The 15,880-nt window shown below is 37.2% G+C and overlaps 1 protein-coding gene across 3 annotated transcripts in view; it reads right to left on the minus strand.

The window, feature by feature from the left end:
* Window positions 1–14,156, minus strand: part of ITGB2 (integrin subunit beta 2) — a 408,255-nt gene extending 394,099 nt beyond the window's left edge. Inside the window, exon 1 of one of the 3 annotated variants that reach the window (XM_053698768.1) lies at window positions 14,037–14,156. The gene's annotated coding sequence lies outside the window, so the exon portion shown is untranslated. Of the gene's footprint in view, window positions 1–5,902; window positions 5,975–12,013; window positions 12,186–14,036 lie in introns of those variants that run through there. The other 2 variants (XM_053698767.1, XM_053698769.1) reach the window with 2 other exon arrangements.
* Between the last annotated feature and the right edge of the window lie 1,724 nt (window positions 14,157–15,880).

Consider the following 15,880-nt stretch of genomic DNA (forward strand, 5'->3'; position numbering starts at 1 on the left):
GAGATACTTCTTTCATAGCTTGGGGACTGTCAGTCCCACCCTGATGATTGACATTTACCACAGTTGTGATACTGTCTGTCTGAAAACAAATGAATGGTTCTCTCTTCAACAGATGCCAAATCTGAAGAGCCCTGAAAATCATACGGAGTTCCAAAATATTGATTGGTAATCTCGCCTCTTGAGATTTCCAAATCCCTTGTGCTGTCAGAGATCCCCAAACAGCTCCCCAACCTGAAAGACTCGCATCTGTTGTGATCACAGTCCAGGTTGGACGAACAAAAGAGGCCCCTTGAACTATACGATGGTGATCTAACCACCAAGTCAGAGATAGTCGAACATTGGGATTTAAGGATATTAATTGTGATATCCTTGTATAATCCCTGCACCATTGGTTCAGCATACAAAGCTGAAGAGGTCTCATGTGAAAACGAGCAAAGGGGATCGCGTCCGATGCTGCAGTCATGAGACCTAAAACTTCCATGCTCATAGCTACTGAAGGGAATGACTGAGACTGAAGGTTCCGACCGGCTGCAACCAATTTTAAACATCTCTTGTCTGTTAGAGACAAAGTCATGGACACTGAATCTATCTGGAAACCTAAAAAGGTGACCCTTGTCTGAGGAATCAAAGAACTTTTTGGTAAATTGATCTTCCAACCATGTTTTCGAAGAAACAACACTAGTTGATTTGTGTGAGATTCTGCAGAACGTAAAGACTGAGCTAGTACCAAGATATCGTCCAAATAAGGAAACACCGCAATACCCCGCTCTCTGATTACAGAGAGTAGGGCACTGAGAACTTTTGAAAAGATTCTTGGAGCTGTCGCTAGGCCAAAAGGAAGAGCGGCAAATTGGTAATGCTTGTCTAGAAAAGAGAATCTCAGAATCTGTTAATGATCTGGATGAATCGGAATATGAAGATATGCATCCTGCAAGTCTTTTGTGGACATATAATGTCCTTGCTGAACAAAAAGCAGAATAGTTCTTATAGTCACCATTTTGAAAGTTGGTACTCTTACATAACGATTCAAAATTTTCATATCCAGAACTGGTCTGAATGAATTTTCTTTCTTTGGGACAATGAATAGATTTGAATAAAACCCCAAACCCTGTTCCTGAAACGGAACTGGCATGATTACCCCTGAAAACTCCAGGTCTGAAACACACTTCAGGAAAGCCTGAGCCTTTACTGGATTTGCTGGGATGTGTGAGAGAAAATATCTTCTCACAGGAGGTCTTACTCTGAATCCTATTCGGTACCCCTGAGAGAAATTACTCAGAATCCATTGATTTTGGACAGAATTTATCCAAACATCCTTGAAAAATATTAATCTGCCCCCTACCAGCTGAGCTGGAATGAGGGCCGCACCTTCATGCGGACTTGGGGGCTGGCTTTAGTTTCTTAAATGGCTTAGATTTATTCCAATTTGAAGAAGGTTTTCAATTGGAAACAGACACCTTGTGGGAAGGATTAGGTTTCTGTTCCTTATTTTGTCGAAAGGAACGAAAACGGTTAGAAGCTTTAGATTTACCCTTAGGTCTTTTACCCTGAGGCAAAAAAACTCCCTTCCCCCCAGTGACAGTTGAAATAATCGAATCCAACTGAGAACCAAATAACTTATTACCTTGGAAAGAAAGAGATAGCATTCTGGACTTCGAAGTCATGTCAGCATTCCAAGATTTAAGCCACAAAGCTCTTCTAGCTAAAATAGCTAAAGACATAGATTTAACATCAATTTTAATTATATCAAAAATGGCATCACAAATAAAATGATTAGCATGTTGAAGCAAGCGAACAATGCTAGACAAATCAGAATCCAATTCTTGTTGTACTAAATTTTCCAACCAAAAAGTTGATGCAGTTGCAACATCAGCCAAAGAAATTGAAGGCCTGAGAAGATGACCGGAATATAAATAGGCTTTCCTTAGATAAGATTCAAGTTTCCTATCTAAAGGATCTTTAAAAGAAGTACTATCTTCCATAGGAATAGTAGTACGTTTAGCAAGAGTAGAGATAGTCCCATCAACTTGGGGATCTTTTCCCAAAACTCCAATGTAACTGCTGGCGAAGGATACAATTTTTTAAACCTTGAAGAAGGAATAAAAGAAGTACCAGGCCTATTCCATTCCTTAGAAATCATATCAGAAATGGCATCAGGGACTGGAAAAACCTCTGGAGTAACCATAGGAGGTTAATAAACAGAATTTAAACGTTTACTAGTTTTTAGGTTATGCATACAGTGCGGAGTATACCTTCATGCTCTCTCCGCCAGATAGTCCTATCAATAAATTTTGTATCATTTTACTGGCCAAAGCATTTGCCCTGAAAATGTATAGTTTACAATATATAGGTGCATGTCCTTTATAATCTTTTAACTAACACTTTATGACCATAACCCTGTACACCTTCAGACATGTGTTCTCATCTACAACTTTATGTAACTCCTCTGATGTTGGAATGTAACCCATGGTATGATTCCAGTCATGTCCTTATACCCTAGACTCTTATGGTAAATTCATTCTATTGGAAATACATTTTATTTTCCCCCCTACCTAGCAAATATATAGTACAATAAAACCAAAATCTGAGGTTTTAATAATGAGCTCTATAAGTGGCCTCTTACCATTGAGGTAACCTTCCGCTATTGTTATTTAATACTTTTGATACGCGGTCCAAGAGTTACCTCTTAGATAGATAAGAAGGTTCAAACTTTTTATTGGCATTTTCTTGAACTGTTGTTTTTTTCTCTCTTATTCTTGCAGCAGGTGCCTATGTTGTTTGCTTTGCTTTATACAACAGAGATCACATGTAGTGTCTATTAATATGTAACCTATACAATGTAGCTTGCTATAAGCAGTTTTAGATTTCTATTGTATACTGCTGCAATTTTGTGTTTGCATGCCAAATCATTGCCTCAATAAAAAAAATTAAAAAAAGTTTACTAGTTTTAATATGAAGAGGACTAGTTTCCTCAATATCCAATGTAATCAACACTTCGAACAAATATACTCCATTTTAAATAAATAAGTAGATTTGTCAGTGTCAATATCTGAGGAAGGATCTTTTGAATCAGATAGATCCTCATCAGAGGAGGATAATTCAGTATGTTGTCGGTCATTTGAAATTTCATCAACTTTATGAGAAGTTTTAAAAGACATTTTATGTTTTATTAGAAGGCGGGATGGCAGACAAAGCCTTCTAAATAGAATCAGCAATAAATTCTTTTAAATTCACAGGTATATCTTGTACATTAGATGTTGAAGGAACAGCAACAGGCAATGTACTATTACTGATGGACACATTTTCTGCATGTAAAAGTCTATCATGACAACTATTACAAATCACAGCTGGAGATATAATCTCCACAAGTTTACAACAAATGCACTTAGCTTTGGTAGAACTGTTAACAGGCAGCAGGGTTCCAACAGTGATTTCTGAGACAGGATCAGATTGAAACATCTTGCAAAATGTAAGAGAAAAAACAACATATAAAGCAAAATTATCAATTTCCTTATATGGCAATTTCAGAAATGGGAAAAAAATGCAAACAGCATAGCCCTCTGACACAGAAAAAAGACAAGAGGCATATAGGAATAGGGTTTTAAATAATGAAATTATTTGGCGCCAAGTATGACGCACAACGTAACTGAATATTTTTTGGCGCTAACAACATCTGGAAATGACACACTCACGTCATTAACGACGCAACCTTGTGAAAGGAACTCTGCGTCAACTAAGACGCTGGAAATGACGAATTTGCGTCATCAGACGTACCTTCGCGCCAAAAAAATTATTGCGCCAAGAATGACGCAATAAACTTTGCCATTTTGCCCCCTCACAAGCCTAATTTTGCCTGCGAAATTGAAAGAAAAAATTTTTTGAAAAAAAGACTAAACCCCAGGTAAGAAAAATATTTCCTAAATATGTTTTCCCCAAATATGAAACTGACAGTCTGCAAAAGGAAATACATAAACCTGACTTATTGCAAATATAAGTACAATACATATATTTAGAACTTTATTATTAATGCATAAAGTGCCAAACCATAGCTGAGGGTGTCTAAGTAATAAAAACAAACTTACCGACAGACTCCCATCCACATATAGCAGATAGCAAAACCAGTACTGAAATGGTTATCAGTAGAGGTAATGGAATATGAGAGTATGTCGTCAATCTGAAAAGGGAGGTAGGAGATGAATCTCTACGACTGATAACAGAGAACCTATGAAATAGATCTCCCGTGAGGAAAACCATTGCATTCAATAGGTGATACTCCCTTCACATCCCTCTGACATTCACTGTACTCTGAGAGGAACCGGGCTTCAAAAAGCTGAGAAGCGCATATCAACGTAGAAATCTTAGCACAAACTTACTTCACCACCTCCATAGGAGGCAAAGTTTGTAAAACTGAATTGTGGGTGTGGTGAGGGGTGTATTTATAGGCATTTTGAGGTTTGGGAAACTTTGCCCCTCTTGGTAGGATTGTATATCCCATACGTCACTAGCTCATGGACTCTTGCCAATTACATGAAAGAAAACTAATTTTGTGTCTAAGTGTGCTGAAAGCTAATTCTAAACAAATTATCATTTACAGTAAGTTATCAACTTTTAGAGTAATGCTGTAGCTGTATAATTATGCAAATGTATACTAATGAGCATGATGGGATATATTACAAAAAAGGTGGCCCCCCCTATCATGTATGTGCATGAGAGAATGGGAGAAAGACACATTCTGTAAATTGTTTATTATTATTTATTATATGAAACTAAATATGAACCTGAATTTGTTTGTATCCCTTGTGGCCGCCACAAACCTGTTTAAGATGTTTTATGTGTAGCCCAAACAATAAAGACTTTTGGGCCCATTTATCAAAGGGCTTGCGGACCTGATCCGACACTGCGGATCAGGTCCGCAAGACCTCGCTAAATGCGGAGAGCAATACGCTCTCCGCATTTAACCTTGCAACGCCGCCCCCTGCTGATTCGCCAGCAGGGAGGTGTCAATCAACCCGATCGTATTCGATCGGGTTGATTTCCGGCGATTCCTGTCCGCCTGCTCAGAGCAGGCGGACAGGGTAATGAAGCAGCGGCCAGAAACACGGCCCTTCAAGCTCCGTATGGAGCTTGATAAATGGGCCTGATTATATTGTGTTAACATTTAGTACAATCCTACACAGGGCCAGATTACAAGTGGAGCGCTAAATATCGCTTGCATACAAGCGATATTAGCGCTCCACTTTTTAATACCAGCGCACATTATTACAAGTTAATTGCAATGCGAAAGCAAGCTCTTATTCGTATGTCTTGGAAGCATTGCACTCACAAGAGCGCTTTTCCCTGAGCTCCTATGGGAGCCTCCTTCTGATGCTGTCACAGTTGGCTTCAGAACCTTGTGCAGAGAAGGAGGTATGTAGTGCAGCGACGGGCAGCATTTTTAATAATATATATATGAATATATACATATATATTTATGTGTTAATATGTGTATATGCACATATTAACATATATATATATATATATATATATAAAATCATATACATATTTATTTACATTGCAGTCTATGGGAACACATCCTCCCCATAGACCGCAATGTTTTCAGTGCTGTTTTTTGCTAACACCCCACTCCCACCATCTTTAAAGCCCCAAAACTGCCTAGTGCAGTTTTTTTTATTGAATAAAAAAACTACAATCTCTGGTTAATTTTCGGAGTGCTAATTGCTACCGCAAGGTCGCAGTAGCAATAACCAGCCGCTTGTAATGGCTGGTTAATTATTGTGCTCCTGCAAACGGGCAAATGTAACCATTTGTGGAGCGCAATAATTTAGCGCTCCACTTGTAATCTAGCCCATAGTGTATAATATTCAATGGCATGGATAAATAAATAAGCAGAAAGATAACTTACAGTTAAAGTTCACTGTGTGGTGGAGAATTTTCTGTTGAACCTAAGTGCATAAGCTTCTTTATAGCATTCTTGTTTGAACAAGCATATTTAGTTCTCAAGTGTTTATGACTATGCATAGTTCCCTATTGAGTGGGTGTCTCTCTGTTTATGTGACTGTGTGTTGCTTCTTGTGGTGTGAGGTTTTGGCCAAGCAAAGGTCAGATTTTGGGAGGGGCCTGTGGTCTACATGCACAGTGCACACTAGCAATGTCCCTGCCTTGGTGTAACCATATTACAACAAAATCCTTTGTCTAATGGAGAAAGCAAGTAAGTCTGATGTCTCAATGCAATCCAGTGCTCCTCTCTACTGATTTATATTTCCTTTCTAAACATATTAATCTGCCCCATCAGCGGTTGATACAGTAACATCTTTTGAACAGGGCGGCCTGAGACACGTATGAGTAACTGAAACAATGATGGCAGTTGCAGGTATTTAATTTCACTAGACAATGGAGGCTATGGAATTTTGTTCCTTAAAGGGAAATTAAACCCAAAAGATTTCTTTCATGATTCAGATAGATAATACAATTTTAAACAACATTCCAAATTACTTCTATTATTTCATTTGCTTCATTCTTTAGATGTCCCTTGTTGAAGAAATAGCAATGCACATGGGTGAGCCAATCACACGAGACATTTATGTGCAGTCACCAATCAGCAGCTACTGAGCCTATTTAGATATACTTTGCAACAAAGGATATCAAGAGAATGAAGCAAATTAGATAATAGAAGTAAATTGGAAAGTTGTTTAAAATCGCATGCTCTTTCTAAAGCATGAAAGAAAAAAAAATGGGGTTTCATGTCCCTTTAACCCCTTAATGACCACAGCACTTTTCCATTTTCTGTCCGTTTGGGACCAAGGCTATTTTTACATTTTTGTGGTGTTTGTGTTTAGCTGTAATTTTCCTCTTGCTCATTTACTGTACCCACACATATTATATACCGTTTTTCTCGCCATTAAATGGACTTTCCAAAGATACCATTATTTTCATCATATCTTATAATTTATTATAATTTTTTTTATAAAATATGAGAAAAAAAAATAGAAAAAAAACACTTTTTCTAACTTTGACCCCCAAAATCTGTTACACATCTACAATCACCAAAAAACACCCATGCTAAATATTTTCTAAATTTTGTCCTGAGTTTAGAAATACCCAATGTTTACATGTTCTTTGCTTTTTTTTGCAAGTTATAGGGCCATAAATACAAGTAGCACTTTGCTATTTCCAAACCATTTTATTCAAGATTAGCGCTAGTTACATTGGGACACTGATATCTTTCAGGAATCCCTGAATATCCCTTGACATGTATATATATTTTTTTAGAAGACATCCCAAAGTATTGATCTAGGCCAATTTTGGTATATTTCATGCCACCATTTCACCGCCAAATGCGATCAAATACAAAAAATCGTTCACTTTTTCACAAACTTTCGGTTTCTCACTGAAATTATTTACAAACAGCTTGTGCAATTATGGCATAAATGGTTGTAAATTTTTCTCTGGGATCCTCTTTGTTCAGAAATAGCAGACATATATGGCTTTGGCATTGCTTTTTGGTAATTAGAAGGCCGCTAAATGCCGCTGCGCACCACACGTGTATTATGCCCAGTAGTGCAGGGGTTAATTAGGGAGCTTGTAGGGAGCTTGTAGGGTTAATTTTAGCTTTAGTGTAGTGTAGCAGACAACCCAAAGTATTGATCTAGGCCCATTTTGGTATATTGCATGCCACCATTTTACCGCTAAATGCGATCAAATTAAAAAAAATGTTGAATTTTTCACAATTTTAGGTTTCTCACTGAAATGATTTACAAATAGCTTGTGCAATTATGGCACAAATGGTTGTAAATGCTTCTCTGGGATCCCCTTTGTTCAGAAATAGCAGACATATATGACTTTGGCGTTGCTTTCTGGTAATTAGAAGGCCGCTAAATGCTGCTGCGCATCACACGTGTATTATGGCTAGCAGTGAAGGGGTTAATTAGGTAGTGTGTAGGGAGCTTGCAGGGTTAATTTTAGCTTTAGTGTAGAGATCAGCCTCCCACCTGACACATCAGACCCCCTGATCCCTCCCAAACAGCTCCCTTCCCTCCCCCACCCCACAATTGTCTCCGCCATCTTAAATACTGGCAGAAAGTCTGACAGTACTAAAATAAAAGTTTTTTTTATTTTTATTTTTTTTAAAGCATATTTACATATGCTGGGGGTGTAGCATCCCCCCTTAGCCCCCAACCTCCCTGATCCCCCCAAACAGCTCTCTAATCCTCCCCATCTGCCTTATTGGGGGCCATCTTGGGTACTGGCAGCTGTCTGCCAGTACCCATTTTGCAAAATAAAAAGGTTTTTTTTTCGTTTTTATTTTTAGTTTCTGTAGTGTAGCTTCCCCCCCCCCCCCCCCACAAACCAACCCCCACCACCTGCCTGATCTTTTTATTTCCAACTTTGTTTCCCCTTTTTTGTAAATTTTACTGCTACTTTTTCTGTAGTGCAGCGGTTCCCACCCGCCCTCCCCCACCCTCCCGTGCACTCGCGCGCGCCCGTGCGCGCCCCCGGGCATCCCCGCCCCCGATCCCGCCCCCCTCAGCATCATCCAGGGCCATCGATGGCCGCCACCCGCCTCCCACACCGGCTCCTATCCACCCACAAACCTAGCCGTTAATGTCCGGTGCAGAGAGGGCCACAGAGTGGCTCTCTCTGCATCGGATGGCTACAAATGGTTATTGCAGGATGCCTCGATATCGAGGCATCACTGCAATAACCGGAAAGCAGCTGGAAGCGAGCAGGATCGCTTCTAGCTGCTTTCCACACCGAGGACGTGCAGGGTACGTCCTCAGGCGTTAACTGCCTTTTTTTTGAGGACGTACCCTGCACGTCCTCGGTCGTTAAGGGGTTAAAGTGATTTTTAAACTTTGTTGATGTAATCCACAGTATATAAAATTATTCATAAAACCATGGGCACTTTCATTCATTAAAATATTTAAAGACGCTTCCTTTGTAAAATGGCCATTTACTGATCGTAACATTGCGCCGTTCCTCCACCTGCATCTCATACTTTATTTTTGTCTTAGATGACGGCGTCATCCAGTCCTTGCGTTCCCAATAGCTGGACACCAAAGAGGGCACGCAACAATTGGATGAAGCTGGATTCATCATCTAAGACATAAATAAAGTTTGAGAGGCGGCAGATGAACAAACAGTGCGATGTTTATGATAAATAAATGGTAATTAATTTACAAAGGAAGAGTCTTTAAATATTTTAATAAATGAAAGTGCCTCTGGTTTTATGAATAATTTTATATACTGTAGATTACATTGACAAAACTTACAATCACTTTAAAGGGATATGAAACCCAAAAATGTTATTTTATGATTTAGACAGCATGCAATTTTAAACAACTTTCCAATTTACTTTTATTATCTAATGTGCTTTGTTCTTTTGATATCCTTTGTTGAAAAGCATACCAAGGTAGGCTCAGGAGCTGGGAGCTAGCTGCTGATTGGTAGCTGCATCTAAATACCTCTTATCATTGGCTTACCAATATGTTTAGCTAACTCCCAGTAGTGCATTGCTGCTCCTTCAATAAAGGATTCTAAGAGAATGAAGCAAAATTGAAAACAGAAGTAAATTGGAAAGTTGTTTAAAATTATATGCTCTATCTGAATCACAAAAGAGAAATTTTGAATTTCATATCCTTTAAAACTATGTATAAGCCCCCACTTGTGTCACTCTTTTGATGACAGGGAGACATTTTTTAAATTTTGTGCAGTTTATATGTACAACATTTATCCTGTTGTAAATGTTGCCACTGATATTATTATGCTCAAGGAATTTTATTTTTTGCCCGCCACCAACTTGAAAATTTTCTCTGTCTACTAATTTAAAATAATGTGCATCAGCGCAACTCACCTTGCACATCGGGGTATCACATAAACCCCGCCGGCAGTTCATAAGTGCCGATAAACTGGTGATGTGAGCGTAAATACAAATTTCTGGAGTCGCCAGTGACTTACGGCACTTTAGAAACTGCTGGCGCCTAAGAAAATAAAAAAAATATCAAATCTCCCGTAAAAGTCTAACCCGCCTCCCAAAAATAAACCTGACACGTAAAACCCCTATATTCGCCTTCAAACCCACATCGGAACTAATAATAAAAGTATTAATCCCTAAACCGACAACCCCCCACAACGCAATATGCCTAATTAAACTATTAACCCCTAATCCACTTTTCACCCACATTGCAACAAACCTTATAAATGTATTAACGCCTAATTCGCCATTAACCCACTTCGCAAAGTAGCTATTAAAATTATTAACCCACACCACGCAATAATCCTAATAAAACTATTAACCCCTAATCTGCCAAACCCCCACAACGCAAGTACCCTAATTAACCTATTAACCCCTAATCCGCCAAACCCCCACAACGCAAATAACTAATTTAATTACTAAGCCCCCTAACATAACACCTATTAAATTAACCCCAAATTTTATAAAATAATAAAATACTTTATAAAATAATAAAATACTTTATAAAATAATAAAATACTTTATAAAATAATAAAATACTTTATAAAATAATAAAATACTAAATTATAATTAAAATAAAAAATCCTAACAGTACTTAGAAAAATAAACCTAACAATAAATTAAAATAAATTAATCTAAAATTACCAAAAATAAAAAAGTCTAACATTACAGAAAATAATAAACAAAATTATCCAAAATTAAAAAATTAAACCTAATCACTATAAAAAAGAAAGCCCCCCAAAATAAAAACACCTCCTCATCTAATGTTAAACTACCAATAGCCCTTAAAAGGCCTTTTTGTAGGGCATTGCCCTAAGTTAAAAAGCTCTTTTGCATGTAAAAAAAAAATCTAAGTCCCCCCCCTAATAGTAAAACCCACCACCCACCAACCCCCCCAAAATAAATAAACCTAACACTAAAAAAACCTAAACTACCCATTGCCCGTAAAGGGGCATTTGTATGGGTATTGGGCATTGCCCTGCCTCTTTTAAGAGTGCCTATTAAAACCCTAATCTAAAAAAATAAAAAAAATAAAAATAAAAAAAATCCTAACTCTAACCCCCAAATAAATACTCACCGTTCCTGAAGTCCAGCGGAGAAGGTTTTATTTCAAGCAGTGCAGTCTTCTTCCAAGCGGCCGAAATCTTCTTCCAAGTGGGGACCACTTCCTCTTCAACTTGTAATACAAGCGTTACATCCGACGTGCACAAACAGCCACGATAACCCCCTTTTTGCTTGCGCCTAAGTGTTAGCCCCCTACTTAAAATCCGGCCCTCAATGTGCAGCTTAGGCACACTATAGCAGCATAATGTTCTTGGGGGGGCAAAAATTTTGTTGGGGTTGCATCAATTGCCATTTCTGGACCCACACATATTATTATATCAATTTATTTTGGGGGAGCTTGACTGCATGCTGCCAGGTTATTTTCACTACTGCTTCTAGACCCTAATGGCTTCTCTCTAGTGCCACATTTGTAAATGACTGAGACCCTGATCCTCTAAAGCTCTCTGGCCTAGCTATATTATATGAGATGCCTCGTCAGTATTACAGACCCCTCAGGGATTGTTTTAAAAGCATTTTTTACCTTGGGAACTTTGTATCTCTCTCAGGGGAGTTCACGTATATGCTTTAGGTTAAGAAAACACACATAGCGCTCAGTTAAATAAGCTGATGATTTTTTTTCTAACAGGAAAAGAATTACTACTGAATGGAATATATTATTTCACGGAATGTTTGTATCAATTACATAATCAGGGTATATTATTTAACTCCTTTGATGCTGTGCAAAGCAGCGCACATGGCTCTTCTGATACTTAAAAATGTAATTTTTTTGTCTGAATAAACCAGAGGAATAATCGAGAGTTAAGCTCCCCTGTGCCTATTAAAATATGCTGCCCCAAATATATAAAATAAATAGACAGCACTACAAGGGCATTTGTATGCATATGACAATAATAAAAACTGCATGTGCCTTGACGACCGATGCACCAATATTCTCCTTGAGCAAGCTGCAGATTTTGTAGAAAGCAAAGCATCCCTTACCTTTCATTGTCTATCCAGTATTGCTCTGTCTTCACCTTGTAAACTGTGTCATTTTCTAAAATACCGTTTCCAAAAATCTCTGGAATGAATTAAATCTCTTAGCTGTTTAAAATAGTGTTAAATTAGTTTGCACTCTAGAAGTAACAGAATCTTTCTTTCATTTCCTTTTTGCAGCATGGGTGAAGCTCAAATGCACTTTGTGGTTTGACAAAAAAACAAAAAAAACTATAAAACATGAAGAAGCTAGCAGCGCCACCTATTCAATTACCTGCATCGTTACTCAACGGTCACCATTACAATCAATTAGAATTACAATGTAAAGTCTCTTGCATGGCTTTTAAAGACATTCTAATCAGAAGACCTGTTAAAACCCTATTCACAAAGATTTAAAAAAAAATTGGTGGTAAAACAACCTAAATTTACGCTAAAATATATGACATTGTTAGCTGCACAAGTCATATATTGATATAATTGGTTAACAAAACCTGCATACACATTAGCCAATCATCATCAATATTGAATCAATCAGACATCATGTTTTTGCATGCATATACCTGTATATTTTGCTCCTTTGATGGTCTTTGATAATTCCTGAAAAATCTCCTTTTCAAACCCAGGGATATACCTGTTTTTATGTGTTATATCATTTGATAATTTGACCAGGTTGCTAATTAAAATGACACATTTTTTTAACTGATTTGAATGGCTTAGAAAAAAAGATGCAAAATAAAAATAGTCTAATAATTTAACTCCTGCAATAAAATGATGGGTAATTGAACATTAATGTTAACTGTCTAATGGGTTTGAAAGCAGTTTTTCTCGACTTTCGCAAATAAATAAAGTTATGCACTTAAAAATGTAATAATTTTGCATAATTTGAGCAGACTTGTTGGGCCCACTATTCTTATCTGCTGTCAAAATCTATGTTGTTCCAATTAACTTGGCACATATTTCAGTAGCATCCAATTTATGTGATTTTACCTATATTATTAAACTACCATGTAAACACCATGAGAGGAAACATTTTAAAAAAATAATAAAAATGTACAAAACAACAAGAAATGCTGTGTGACAGCCCAAAAATTTCAACTGGGAAAGGCTGCTGAGTATATGATGAATTTATATGGAACAAAATATAAAGACAAATATATCTATAACACATTAAATTAGAGTTTCCTGATTGAGTTGAAAGTCCATAGTTTTGATAACTGTAAAAATATGTGAGACCCTTTTCTTAACCATCTGGATCTCCTTATGTTATATACAAGTCATTAGTTCCTAACACATACACACATTTGATACATAGGGATCTATTTATTATGGTGCGAGCATACATGATCCGATATTGCGGATCATGTCCGCTGCACATCGATAAATGCCAACAGCATACGCTGTCGGCATTTATCATTGCACCAGCAGTTCTTGTGAACTGCTGGTGCAATGCCGCCCCCTGCAGATTTGCGCTAGCAGGGGGTGTCAATCAACCCGATCGTATTCGATCGGGTTAATTTCTGTCCGCCGCCTCAGAGCAGGCGGACAGGTTATGGAGCAGCGGTCTTTAGACCGCTGCTTCATATCTTCTGTTTCCAGGGAGCCTGAAGGCTCGCCGGAAACACGGGGCATCAAGCTCCATATGGAACTTGATAAATACGCCACATAGGCTTTTCTCTGTGTGTACTTGCTAATTTGTTGCAATATGCTTGATTTAATTATTAACTGTGTGATATTACAGGGATAAAAAACAGAGGTACACTACACACCAAATAAACATACAAAACAGCACATTATCAAGATAAGGTACAGATATCAATAATCACTGGATTAAAAAAATGTCAGTTACAATAGTCAGTTTTATAACTAACCCTACAAAAGTAACTTTCTTATATTACTAAAGCAATTTAATTGTACTTGTATACAATCCCCTTTTTAATGATATATTTATAGATGTATTATTGCTTACTCAGCCCTTTTTATCTCCAACCCCCCACCACCACAATAATTAGGATATGCCATAAATATGTACCTTCTGGTGCTGGACTCATAAGACGGATTATTTTGGGTAGTTCCAATTGCAGATAAGTGACTTTCAAAGTTTTTCCAGTGTAGTACCATAGAAAGAGGAAGATTTAAAAGAGGAAACCAGTCCATTTATCAAGCAACAAATTGTGTAAGAATAGCTTCTCTGCCTAATACATTTATATGTCTAGCTTCTCTGGTTGAACAGTACTACAAACAACATATGAGGGTAATGTAACCTAGCCCTCTTATACCAGCAGCGTTAAAAATGATATAGAATGCACGTTTACACACATTTTTACTGCAATAAATGCTTGCACAAGCTCTCAAATTGATTAGGAATCCAAAATAAAAGTATTACATATTGTAAATATAAGTTTGAAAAACAGTAATCAAATATTTACTAATATATGAGCATGTAATAAGTAATATCAAAATTATATATATTTTTTTTAATTATCTGTTTTTATTAAGGCTGTTTCGAAGTAACAACAAATATGACGACAAGAATATACATAGTTTTATGCTTGGTTAATATATGTCTATTTCTAATACAATAGATACAACCAATTTTTATCAATAATGCAGTATATATTGGAAACAGTAGGTCAAAATTATTCATTTTTATTAATAATATTTTTATATAAAATATAAAATGCACCCTAATAGAACTGTTGGGTTTAGCACACAAGAATAACTATTTTACTCCCGTGGGAGTTATTTCTATTGAGGCGCGTAAGTGGTTTGTGTGCTAAACACGACAGGAGTTATATTAGGATGCATTATGCATATTATTTAAAATATTAACGCAACCTAATATAACTCCTGTTCGGGTTAGAGCCCATAAAGAACATGCCTCAACAGAAATAACTCAGGGTGCGTTTTGTATTTATGTTAAATAAAATATTGAAAAATATTATTAATAAAAATAAATAATTTTTATAGAGGTTCTTAAAAATAATTTTTATAGAATTATAATAAATCATTCTAGTATAGAATTTTAATTTATAATAATTATAATTATTAATTATAAAAAATCAGGTTTAACATACATGAAGAAATAGCTTACTCCTCTTGGGTTTAGCGCAAATTAGGATCTCCTTTAAGTTCTTTGTGTGTGCTAAACCGACAGGAGTAAAAGAATTCTTCATGTGCACTTAACCCAACAGGAGTTATATTTGTATTGCAATATCACAAATACATAAGGCTAAAAGACAGGAAATGTCAAAAGTAGCTTGCTAAAATAACTCCCCTCATCAGGGGGAATTCTCTTCCTTTTAGCGTAGTATAAAAGCTTCTGTACTGTGTAATCTTTTGACTTGTGATTGACTTTAGCATGCTAGGAACAGGGGTGCGAACAGGGGGGGGGGGGCAAGGGGGGCATATGCCCCCCGGATATTCCTCCCCACCTGGAGTAAAACTACAAAAAAAAAAAGAAAATTTAATGTACGTTTCTATGACTTTTAATTATCTTAATGTAGTTCAGTGTCAGACTCCTTACCTAGTCACCAATGCGGTGAATGCAGGGCCCCAGCGATCCGTTTCAGCATCCCACGTGGAAGAGACGCCAAGACCAGTGTGTCGGCAGCTGCAACTCTCTAGGCGGCCGCACGTTGCCTAGATTTAAAGGGCCAGTCTCTGATTACTAGGACTCCCACCTGGAAGGCACAGGTGTGGGAGTCCCTATATAAGGCTGCTCAGTACATCACTCTGTATTGAGTTATTGAATAGGAAAGTCTTGTTTCCTGCTCCTCTGCTGTGATACTTGGGTATGCTTATACTACTGATGAGACCAAAGACCTCTCATGTGATACTTGTGCATACTTATATAACTGCTGAGACCAAAGACCT

Source organism: Bombina bombina, chromosome 1 (assembly GCF_027579735.1).
Source record: "Bombina bombina isolate aBomBom1 chromosome 1, aBomBom1.pri, whole genome shotgun sequence".
In the NCBI taxonomy this organism is placed as follows: Eukaryota; Metazoa; Chordata; class Amphibia; order Anura; family Bombinatoridae; genus Bombina; species Bombina bombina.